Below are 12,451 nucleotides of genomic sequence, written 5' to 3'. Positions count from 1 at the left end.
AAGAACTATTAACAATGTATAGTAATTAATAATAGCTTAAAGATGAAATATCTACAAGTGCAATCCCTCTTTGAACAAATGTGATCGGTCAATAGACCTTAAGCTATGAACGGAAACCAAAAATGTGATAAACATTGTGCCAATGGTGTCAAAACTCATGTCCTTTGCCTACAAGTTCTGCATATTAATTTCCTGATATCTGTCTTTAGAGAGATATGTTCCATTGTACCATGTCCACTTACTGTATGCCTATTTTTAAGCTATTATACATCTGTGTGCATGTATGGAAGTGTGCCTTTTGGAATTAATGTGTGATGCTGTTTTCTGACAATTACAAGTAACAGATCAACAAAAACTGTGAACGGCTAGTTTAATCTCTTGTAAATGTTTTGCACTTTTAAAATCATAATTCGAATAGTTACTTGCAACAAAAAAAAAAAAACAATTTTAAAAATTACTCTGTGGAGCAAAGTGGAAGCATAAAGACATAAAAACTCTGGAGTAAATACGTGTGCTTTTTGAATACCAGGGTTGAGGTCCTTGTTCAGCCAGAGCGAGAATCCTCTTTGATGCAGATAAAGTTACATTTTCAGTGCTTTTGTAGCGAGGGGGTGTTATTTAAGGATGGGCCCAGAGAAAAGTGACTCTTTCAAACCATTGTTACCCTCTGCAACCATAGCTAACGGACGTCAAAAGACTTTTCACATCTATTCTCTTAAAATGGGTTGCAATAATGCTGGCGAGGAGTCGGCAATAAATAAGCTTCCTCTCACTGTGTCAGCTAGATTAGATTGCATGGGGACATCTGTTGACTGTAGGTGAGTACTTTCTCTGGTGTCTAACTGTATGGGAAAGGAAGTCCTTCGGATGTGCCTTGAGGCTTTTTACTCTTTTTTTCTTTTCTTACGTTGCTGTTCAGCCTCCACCCTCTATTGAACGCCTCGAAGGCCGCATTGATTCGAGCACAATCAGTGCAGCTGACAATTATTTTACTGTAGACTGGGTGCAGTTTGATTTAACATGCAATTATAGTGCCACTGTTGCTTTTATGCTCTGCCAGATTCATATAGCAGGATGTTGCGCTTCTGTCATTGCCTCATTTCGCAGACTGTTACGTCTTATAAAAACAAATAACTTTAAAAATATTTCATGCTCTTGCATAAAATACTAGAAATTGCCACCCAGTAACTATGTGGATTCTGCGAGCAGTTCATGTGATACCAGGAAATGTTTAACCTCTATTGTAGAGACACAAAAGGTTGTTTTAATCCCACTGTGAGAGGGGAGGGAGGGTCAGGGGAGGTTTTTGTTTTTTGGAGGAGGGGTTTTGGGTGTGCGAGGGAACCAACCCCTCTCTCTTTGCTGTCAGTCAGTTACAGCAGACACGTCGAGAAGTAAACAACCACCGGGATTATGACAGTTGAACTGGCTTCATGCAATGAATGCACAAACTGAGGCGACTTATCCTTACTGACACACACGGAGATAAAGGTGATGTATCGGCTTTGTGGTTAAATGGCATTTAGGGGCACAGTGTCTCTGTTTTGCTCTGTAAGATCTGCATAAGTCATCTTCTTAAGTTTTGAATGTTTTTGGGAGAACTGATGAAATATCCTGGATGATTAAACCGCTTCAGCAATTATTTGATTTTAAAAAAGGAACCATTATTATTATTGTTGGGTTCAGTTCGTTGGTAATATTAATTATTAATCAGGACAAATATCAAATAATTGCTGCTTTAAACTTCTCAGTGATGACTGTGTGTTGGTCTTCTCTCTTTTATACGATTTAAAATTAAGTATTTGGGGGGTTTGAACTATTAATCAGCCAAGAAATTACATTTGATGGTGTTGCTTTTTGCTTTTTAGAGCTCATGCTGGTTGTTTTATCACATGTTGGTGTTGATTGACAATTATTTTTGAAAATTAGAACTACAAACACATATTAAATTGACAGAATTGTTCAGTGTTTTCACCCTTTTTTTAAGCAAAATATTATCTTTTAAAGTTTTTGTGATAGTAAATTGAATATCTTTGGGTTTTTAACTTGACTGGGCAGCAAAAGGCTTCTGAAGATTATTTAGACAAAACGAACGACGGTCAGTTTCTTCACCACATTACCAAATGAATATAAACTAACTAGTTGATACAGAAAGTAGTCATCAGTTGCATGAGTCTGAAAATGTTCACTAAAACATTTTGAGACTTGGTTTCGTCGTGTACTTGTAGCCTGTCACTCTTTGAAGCTGTGGGTGTTTTCCTTGTGGTAAAACCTACAGACTGGTTTTGCAGCTCAGGTTTGATATTAACACGTTCATAGAGATTTTGCACCTTTCCAGCGCTTGCACAATCAACAAATCCTCTTCATTTTGTTGAGCCTGCTTGCTTTAAAATGTAATTTAAACAAAAAAACAAACAAAAACCAGAACCTTTCTATCTGCAAGCCATGTCCTCTAATTTAAATTCAATATTTCTTCCCTCTTTGGCAGTAATGACACTTCATCGGGAGAACGGTATCATCTATAGCCACACTGCCTCTCATTAGGCGATAGTCTAAAATTAAACCAACAGGCTTCCGTGCCAACGCTGAGCCCCCTTCCCCTGTTTATGGACACAGGAACACACGCACAAACGTACAGCTAAGAACAACACAGCCTGGAAGAGAAAGCCAACCAGACCCTCATTAGAGGAATGACACTGTGCTAATTAGCATTTCTACAGTGAGCCATGCTTGTTTCGCCTGTTGACATTTCACCGGACATGCCGAATATGCAGTATATGCGTCTCTGCTCTATTTTGCATGAGATGACAAATGAAAAACAATGTCCTTAGAAGCAGGTATTCAGCGGTGTACTAACAATGCCGTCTTTGCTTTGTGACATCAATTAATGTCCATTAACTAACAACCAGAGTTTAGTCAGCGTGTTCTGTTTATAGAATACAAAGTCTTACACATTTAGATAGCTCAAAAAAGATGTGAACACCATCTCAAGATTACTTATTTTTGATGCATTTTAATAAATTTACTTTTGGCCTCTTTGAAGCGCCATAAGATATACATACTGTTTGCTTATTATGAGTGTGTAAAGCTGAAATTATTAGCAATCTGTCATTTCTTGCACATTGTTCAAATACGGATTAACATGATATATTTTTAATTTGGTTTTGATCTGCTTGATGACTCTATTTCAAACAGATATCTGCTCTCTTTGTAGCTCTGGTTTGGTCTCCACCGACTCCTGATGACAATATCAGTATATCTCTATCTATTCCTAACTGCTAAATGCTTCACAGTGTTAAGCAGCTATCCTAAAACTTTGTTTGTGGGTTGTTGATTTGGCAGGGTGTGTGCAGTTTGCTGGTACGCTGTTAACAAAAGGATATAACCCAGACAATAAGCAGAATGAGCACCGATGTGTTCATTATTATTTTGGGCCGTCTTTTTCCACAAAGCATCAGTGTTATTGTGAGTTTTAGAAGATTCAGATGTTTGCTTTGTTTGGCAGGTCTCATGGCACGAGAGTGCTCCCTAAGGTTTTGAGGGTACTGTTGGTCTCTTGCTGTGAGGTGCTTTGTAGTCCTGCTCGCTGCCCAAACTCAGCATCCCGTCTCAAGCTATTTTCAGTTTCGGTCCTCGGTCCTCTTTCTTATCACCATGGCAGCTGAGCTGGACGAGAGCGCTGCACGACTCTGTAGTGTCTAAGGGCAGAGGTGGGGTGGTGAGACGGCTGACTCGATTACATAGTGGGAGGTTTCTTTTGATGGGATCAGAAGGCAGCCCTTTCAAACAGGATGTGGAAAGGTCACTTTGTTGCTTTGTTTTATTCTAAAAAGTCGCAGCTGTAATCAGCTGTTTGATCCTGCAAACCCACAGAGAAGAAGAAAACTGTAAAATCGGTTGCACATTCACCAAAAGCAAAAGGTGAAGAAGGCAGCAGCTGAACTGTAGCGCTGCTCTCAGGTACAGAGTCAGCTCAGGTGTCAGCATTATTACAGTGTGATGCTGTGAGAGAATAGTATGCGTGTCAGTGTTTTTTAAAATCTGGGTCAGAAACCTTTAAATTCAGGGCTGTTGGATGATCAGATTTTCTGTTGTAATATTCTGTAAGAAGTAATGAAGTGACTGTGCGAGCTGGTAAGGCTTTTGAAACGTCGAGCTGTGCGGAAGGTTGCGGTAAATAATGCAGGTTTTGGGGGAACATGGCTAGAAAACAATTCATATGATTGTAAACAAGCGTGCAGCACAGGGTGCACACATTTAAATTTTGGTTAGTGGGGTTAAAGAGCGATATTGAGACAAAACATATGCCATTTGTGTTAAGCAGAATTAATGTCAAATAACTGTTGACAGTTGTGAAAAGCAGTGTTCGTATTTAGCCAAGTCCAAGTGGAAACGGCTGCTTCTCTCAGTGGGACTTCGAGTCATACGAAGAGCAGGAGACTGAAGTCGATAAGCCTTTGCTCGAAGTAAATTGGATCTGCTTCTTCAATCATTCTGCAATCGATTCCGTTAGGTGTGTCCGTGTTGACTGTGACACAGTTTAAGGAAAAGAGAAGACAGATTTTGCTACAGCACCAATCGCAACAGAAGCTGGATAAACCGAACAGAAGTTATTAGAAAAATGAGAGAGAAATGACAAGGTCAGCATAGGTTAGGACAGAAAATCAAAGCCTTTTCCAGCCTCTGACCCAATGTAAAGTTCATATTTTTATAGCAGGAGAGTCATGAGAGAAGTAATTCAGTGTGAAACATTGACTGGGTTTGAAGATTTATGTCAAAATATATATTTATTTAATTTCAAATCTGTCAAGACACATCTGTATATTATCTCCCAGGTCCATGTGCGGGATCTTTAGTTTAGGTCATGATAGGAGGAAGAAGATGAATGGAGAGAGCCTTCTTGGCCATGTGATAAGTCCAGTGTGTTTCCTACTTTACATCCTATGACAGCTGAGATAGGCCGTGACCCTAATTTAGATAGGAAAGTTAGGAAAATGGATGGTTGGAGGATGAAGGCATGATGATCACATTTGACTCGATTTGTTGTCCCACAAATTCCCCAAGCTGTCATGTGAAACCTTTTTCTTTTCTTATTGATTTTTAAAAATATAGTTAAGTGTGCGTTAAGGCAAACATTTCAACTATTTTTTATCAAGTGTGAGATAATAAGACAGGAAGGCTGAAAGTGGAGGCTGTGTGAGGAAAAGGTGATATAACCAAAAAGGAGATGAGGTCAGAGGAAAGAGGGCACGAGCAGAAGATAGGTGAGGACGACAGGCGTAGAAGAAGAGGAAGAGCAAGTATAGAGAATACACACAGAGTTTAGATGGGATAAGAGAAGAGGAGCTGAAGGAGATGAAACAAGACAAGACGAGAGATGAAGGGAGGAGATGTCTCTCCTCCAGCTCTTAGCCACGGGCCTTTGTGTCTATCAGCTTGGATTGCACACTGTTGCCTCTCAAAGTCTCTGGTTTACACAGCTTGACTGTTTAGGTTCTTTTTACCTCCAAAACTTCACAGTTGGAAGCGTTTTAAGTGCATTTCCAGCCAGTCGACACACCCATGCATGATTACATATATTTAAAAAGAGAAGTGGTCTTTTTTCATAAGAGATTGATCTGAAAGAGAGAATTATCTCTCTCTATCTAAATATCCTGGTCTAATCTGTGCTGTGACTGTGACGGAGCATTAGACATGCACTACGAAAAAGAAGTGTTTTTAGCAGAGTATAAAAAACAAAGCACAGATTAGTGAAGCCATTCTGAAATCAAACAGATGTTGGGAAAAGCCGTTTAGGAAAGACTAGATGTTCCTTTCAAGCTGGTTTAAAATGCTGGTTGTTTCCACAACAGGAAAGCAGAGGAGTCTACATGGTGTGCGCTAAATTTGTTATTCCCTGCTGTCCCTTTTTAACCAGACTGAATTCAGCCAGACAGCGGGCGAAGCAGGCCAGGGAGGAGGAGAGAGGGGATTTGGGCTTCTCTGGTAAGTCAGAAACTCCACGGATATCAAAACTTTTCCAAAACAGTGTGAACTTCCGGCCTTTTCGCAATCAAATGTTCTCGTTCTTCTCAGAGCCATTTCCCCTCCCACTGGATGTGAACACACACAGATGTCAGTCTGTTGCCTTTCCTGGCAAATGTCCCCAGTCTAAATATCTTCGTCTATGATGCTGCCAGAATGTGAATTTATTAACATTAACACTCCCTAACCAACTCCCCAATCTTTCCACAGCTACACGTCTTTCTCTTTCACTCTTTGTAGCGGTGCCTACTCTTTTGTTCTAGCTGAAAGGTAGAAGGTCAGCACTTGTTTGATTTCCATTTCTCTAGTGGCAAAGTGTGTTTTTTGTGTGTGTGTGTGTGTGTGTGTGTGTGCCCACAATCATTTTGGCCGTGAGGTGGGCCAGCCAATAAAAACAAAACACTGTTGTCTGCTTTATGCCTATGGTTGTCACGGTAGCACACCCTCTCATCCTCGCCCACTGCTGTGAAAGTGGGCGTCAATACTTAAAAATCACAAAATAGCACTCAGTGCCTAAATTGCGCCTGCTGCCTTATTGACACATAATGTGTTATAATGGAAATTGCAGAGGTAGAAAAGTTCCCTAATGGCAGCAGTAAAGTAGCTCTCTTGAGTGTGAGGTCTCTGGATGCATTAGAGTCCAGAGAATTGGCTCTCCGCTAGCACAGTGGTTTTTAAGTGACCCTCCGTAACCTTTGGCTCATCCCCTCATTCTGCCCTGCTGAAAGTGTGTCTGTGATTCAGCAGGGAGTTGATCTAATGCACTGTGAGCTGAGGTGACACGGTGTGATGTGTGTCCACCGCCCAGTCGAGTGTGAAGGAAGGATCCCACCTCGCCCTTGCAGCACGCCGTGCCAAGCGGGGAGGCTGGGAGTTAAGGGACTCTGACAGCTTGGAGCTCATCTACCTCAGCTGTTGGTGCTATGGTTCTTTTACTTTTGCCATTGGGGGGCGAGGGGGCTCCCCCTCTCTTCCAGTTTATCCATTTATGTTCCCGTTTGAATCTCTCTCTTTGCCTCGACTTTTCTCTCTGTTTGTGTCTGAATTTGTAATTCTTTCTGCTTCATGCTCAGCAATCAGTTATTGTGTTGTGAATGTGTGCTGCAAGCCAGAGAGGCTGAGTGTACACTTTTCAATGGCCGCGTCATAGAGGGCAACACCGAGGAGTAGCAGTTTGAAGCACAGCGAGGCGTGAAGTGTGTATTGTGAAGAAACAGCTTATAGGTCCCAGGCTTTCAATAGAGGTTAGAGAGGTTTCTGTTTACCTCCATGCTGCTGTCTTTCACCGCTTTCAATCACGTGTCCAATCAGAGCGTGTTGTATTAATGCTTTTTTGATAACAAATAGAGGTGAGTAGGAAACAGATCAAAGATCAGAGCTGTGCATCTATCTATCCATCTGTCTGTCTGAATTCAATTCAATTCAATTCAATTTTATTTATATAGCGCTAAATCACAACATAAGTCGCCTCAATGCGCTTCATAGATACAGAGAAAAACCCATTTATTACTTCCAGCCTGGAAGTAATAAATGCATGAACTAGTTTTTCAGCGTCACTCTGAGACAGGATATTTCTAACTTTAGAGATGTTGCGCAAATGGAAGAAAGCAGTCTTACATATTTGTTTAATATGTGCATTGAAGGACATGTCCTGGTCAAAAATGACTCCAAGGTTCCTCACAGCGTTACTGGAGGCCAAGGTAATGCCATCCAGAGTAAGAATCTGGTTAGATACCATATTTCTAAGCTTTTCAGGGCCGAGTACAATAACCTCAGTTTTATCTGAATTAAGAAGCAGAAAGTTAGCGGCCATCCAGGTCTTTATGTCTTTAAGACATTCCTGCAGTTTAACTAATTGGTGTGTGTTATCTGGCTTCATGGACAGATAGAGCTGGGTGTCATCTGCATAGCAGTGAAAATGTATGCTATGTCTTCTAATGATGCTGCCTAAGGGAAGCATGTATAATGTAAACAGAATTGGTCCTAGCACTGAACCCTGTGGAACTCCATAATTAACCTCAGTGTGTGAAGAGGACTCTCCATTTACATGCACAAACTGGAGTCTATTAGATAGATATGATACAAACCACTGCAGCTGCAGTACCTGTAATACCTACAGCATGTTCTAATCGCTCTAATAGGATATTATGGTCGACAGTATCGAATGCTGCACTAAGGTCTAGCAGGACAAGCACAGAGATGAGTCCACTGTCAGAGGCCATAAGAAGATCATTTGTAACCTTCACTAAAGCTGTTTCTTCTGTGCTGAGCTCTGAAACCTGACTGAAACTCTTCAAATAAAATTCCTCTGCAGATGATCTGTTAGCTGTTTGACAACTACTCTTTCAAGGATTTTTGATATGAAAGGAAGGTTGGAGATTGGCCTATAATTAGCTAAGACTGCTGGGTCTAGAGATGGCTTTTGAGTAAAGGTTTAACTACAGCCAGCTTGAAGGCCTGTGGTACATAGCCGATTATTAGAGATAGGTTGATCATATTTAAGATCGAAGAATTAATTAATGGCAGGACTTCTTTGAGCAGTTTTGTAGGAATGGGGTCTAAAAGACACGTTGATGGTTTGGAGGAAGTAATTATTGAAGTTAACTCAGAAAGATCAATTAGAGAAAAAGAGTCAAATTCAAATTCAAATTTTATTTGTCACGTACACAGTCATACACAGTACGATATGCAGTGAAATGCTTGGACAACTGCTCGTGACCTAAAGAAAAACAAAAAAGGAAAAGGCTATGAATAAGAAATATGAAATATATATAAATATGAAAAATTAAAAAGGGTAAATTTAACTAGGAAGGAATAAAATATAAATTAAGGTTAAAAATGAAATAACTGTACAACACAAATTAGAATGAAGGGTAAATTTAACTGGGAAAGAAGAAGATAAAATATATAAATTAAAGTTGAAAATAAAATAAATGTACAACAAAATACACAATATAGAACTATATCTAACTTAACATCAGTGGTACTAAGAGTAGCTGTAGATAATATTACATCTGTGGGATGATTTTTGGTAATTTTTTCTCTAATGATAAAAATTTTATTTGTGAAGAAGTTCATGAAGTCATTACTAGTTAACGTTAAAGGGATGGTTGGCTCAAAAGAGCTCTGACTTTTTGTCAGCCTGGCTACAGTGCTAAAGAGAAACCTGGGGTTGTTCTGTTCTGACTGAGCAAGTATAGTAAACTGAGTGCATTACTAAAATGTAAAATAAAATAGTAATTATAATAAGAAGAAACACAACCATAGGATTTTATGGCCATAGCTTTGATTTTTCCAAATGTCTGACCTTGCTACAACTGATTACGTGTTTCACTTGCTAAAGGCACAAAATTTCCTAAAACAAGCAACAAGTGCAGATGGCTGCAGTGCAGGGCTGGCAGAGCAAAGGGAAGAAAGGCGCCAACAATCCACTAGTGTCTGTGGGTCATAGCCAGTTATTTTCTGCAGCCAAAGATTGAAGGATTTATTTATTTTTAAAAAATGGTTTAAAATATCTTGATTCTGCTCTTTGGTTTTACCTAAAACTGAAACTGCATATTACGCATTCCCTTCGGTTGCCAGGTTTTATTTACCCAAACTTCATTTTCATTTTATTTTACATTGCTAGCTAGGGAGCTGGCTGGTGTTTTTTTTGTACTTGTGCAGTCCATCTATTTTTACTTGTGATATTACTACATTGCTGAATCTCAAAAAACAGTGGGCGAGGTGAGTGCAGTTTTGTTCAGAATGACTGGAGGGTTTTCAGTAACCTTTGATTCTTGACATTCTTCCTCTCCCCTAATTTTGTGTCATGTCTCCTCTGCCCACAATCAAAGAGTTAGAAAGTGACCCTGCAAAACAGAAAGGGCAAAGTTACAAAAAAGGTTGTATGAACCCAGACTTTGCTTTTTTTGCCCAGTGATACTTTGGATAGAAGGAGTGTATGTGTGTATTTTATATATTTATTCCCCACTCGCGCTGTGGACATTCCTTGTCCTTCAAGCTCAGGTCCTCTACCGGAGGCCTGAGAGTTTGAGGGTCCTGTGGAGTATCTTTGCTGTTTTTAGGACTGCCTTCTTCTGGACAGATATCTCAGATGTCGTTCCTAGGATCTGGGAGCCGTTCCCCCAATTTAGGAGATAGTGGGAACACTACTGGTCTTCAGAAGAGAGGCTTGGGGGTTTGAATCCCAACCAGTTTATGCATCCATACTCAGGGTAGGCCCACATGCTCCCTAAGCCTACTTTGGAATGTGAGTGAGAGACACATAATTGGAGAATTATCCTGTTACAAAAGTCAAAAATTCAGGTGACTCAGGTGGTATTTACACTTTCATTTATAAACTCATGTGGAGTAAAATGCAGCAACTTTGTGATTGGATGACAAAACGAAAGAAGATAAAGAGAGAGATTTTTTTTATTCATGGATATTTGCTGAGAAATGACTGTAATTTTGAATGTGGAGTTGACGCACAATCCTCGGATCGCGATATGAATGGCTTCACTGGAAAAAGGTTTTCTCTAAAACTACAGACTGAGGTCACGTTCAAAAAATAAGATGTGTCTGATTGAAGGCCGCAGATGAGCATCAGTTTGAAAATTGAACAAATCAGACTCAGTGGGATTTGCCGTGGCTGCGTGTTATGAAAAGAATAGATGCGAGAGATTAGTGCTATTTTAGCCTGCAGTGGTAACATGGCCTAATTAGAGCGAACATAGTTCCTGTTGTTTTTCAGGTTCACTGCAGAACCAAAAAAAGCCTAAAAGTTGCATTGAAATGGGCTGAACACCGAACACTAATTTCAGTTTTAGATTTTCCCAGCTCAGTGTAACTGAACAGTTTGCTGTGAGTAGAACAGCAGTTTTCTTGCATGTGGTTAGAAAGCAGTGATATTACTCAGCGGCAGCTCAGAGATCAGACACACTGCGGATAAGTAGCGGGATACACGCTTTCGCAGAGGGCCTCTGGGCTGCTCCCAGCGCACACTGTTTCAGATGAATGCATCAAGACGTTTCTCCGGTGTCTCTTCATTATACGCCTGACAATTCTCTTACGGTTCTCTGTGTCAACACTTGTGTCTGTGCGTGTAATGTCTCCTGTTTGTGGGAAAGAAGCTGCGTATAGACGCATTGTTTTAGTGTCTCTACTCTAATAGATGAAGGAGAAAAAATGAGATGTCTCATGTCTATTATGATGATTTACTTTTAAGAGTACTTGTACTTCAGCATTTTCTCATTAGATATAACCTTAACTTCATGACCACTTTTATGCAGAAATCATAGTGTATAAGTGTATGACATATACATGTAATCCAAAGATTTACTGTAAGGTTTTCTGCTTTTTTCCCAGTGAGACTGGTTTTGTGAGAAGCAGACACAAACAGGGAGATACCCAGAGACCCAGCTAGTTTTGGGAAGCACATGAAAAAATAAGCAGATGAATAGATGGGCACAAAGACAGTGAGGGCCAGAAAGAGGCTGGTGAGGCCCTTCATGGGGGACTTCTGCTTGTCTTTGCCGTCTTCCAGGGCAGTGGAAAAAGTTGGCTTCATGCACAGCTGCTTCACAAACAGCTCAGCAGAGAGCCTGGAGAATCTGCTCTGTGTCTGGTGTTGCATCTCCATCTTTATTTTCCCTGATTGCACTCTCCTCTCACCTGCACAGCCTTGCCCCAGGCCTCGCTTCACCTTCGCTGCTCTTCCTGTCTGTCCAATTATCGGGGAATCAAAAGTTGTGTATTTCACACAGTTATGTGCTAGGCCTGTTTCTTGGAGCCAGCCAAGCTAGCTGATCCTCCCTTTCTCCCAGTCTTTATGCTTTGTTAAGCTAATTGACTGCTGGCTTCGCTTCATATTTAGAGCACAGACACAGGGTTTATGCCAGTTGCAAGCCCATCGGCATGCCGGGCCTGAGTTTGGCGTTCCGCTTTTATAGATACAACAACAACTTGAAGTGAAGATCTAAGGTTATATGATTTTATAACTTAATACCATCAAACTTCAGTTCAGTTGATACATGTGTTCTTTTGCAATGCCACTCTTACTCACAAAGCCATCAATGCTCAGATACTCAGGCAGACTATTCGTCTGGCTTAAGAAGGAGCATTTTTCAAAAGGAAGGCCCTACTTCACTTTACCATTATTTTTGCCAGAGAAGGATCAGGCTCCGGCCCATCAAGGCTTCAAATCCTTTGTTGGTGCTGCGTGATTAGTGATTTTTGTATACCTTTTTTTTCAGTGCGAAATGTCTAGGATAGAATTTCAATGTGGCTTCAGGACTGAGAAGACTGTCCTTATACTGTTGAAACTGGTGGGATCTATCAGTGTTGGAATAGCCTCTGAGAAACCGAATGATTTATGTGCCTGCTAGCTGTGGGTCCTGGTTCAAGGCCGAGCCTATCTGCTCATCACTATAAACAGCGTGCTCCC

At 40.5% G+C, this 12,451-nt stretch overlaps 1 protein-coding gene across 19 annotated transcripts in view; it reads left to right on the top strand.

The window, feature by feature from the left end:
- Positions 1-12,451, top strand: part of LOC102314107 (neuronal cell adhesion molecule) — a 75,992-nt gene that overhangs the window by 25,717 nt on the left and 37,824 nt on the right. For 15 of the 19 annotated variants that reach the window (XM_042227633.1, XM_042227631.1, XM_042227634.1 and 12 more), the window contains exon 2: positions 5,918-5,985. The exons of 2 other annotated variants lie outside the window; for them this stretch is intronic. The gene's annotated coding sequence lies outside the window, so the exon portion shown is untranslated. Of the gene's footprint in view, positions 1-1,320; positions 1,492-5,917; positions 5,986-12,451 lie in introns of those variants that run through there. 2 more of the 19 variants (XM_042227626.1, XM_042227630.1) reach the window with 2 other exon arrangements.

This window comes from Haplochromis burtoni, unplaced genomic scaffold, assembly GCF_018398535.1.
Source record: "Haplochromis burtoni strain Fernald_Lab_line unplaced genomic scaffold, NCSU_Asbu1 Contig_272, whole genome shotgun sequence".
NCBI classification, from domain to species: domain Eukaryota; kingdom Metazoa; phylum Chordata; class Actinopteri; order Cichliformes; family Cichlidae; genus Haplochromis; species Haplochromis burtoni.
This window is presented reverse-complemented; position numbering and strand designations above follow the sequence as displayed.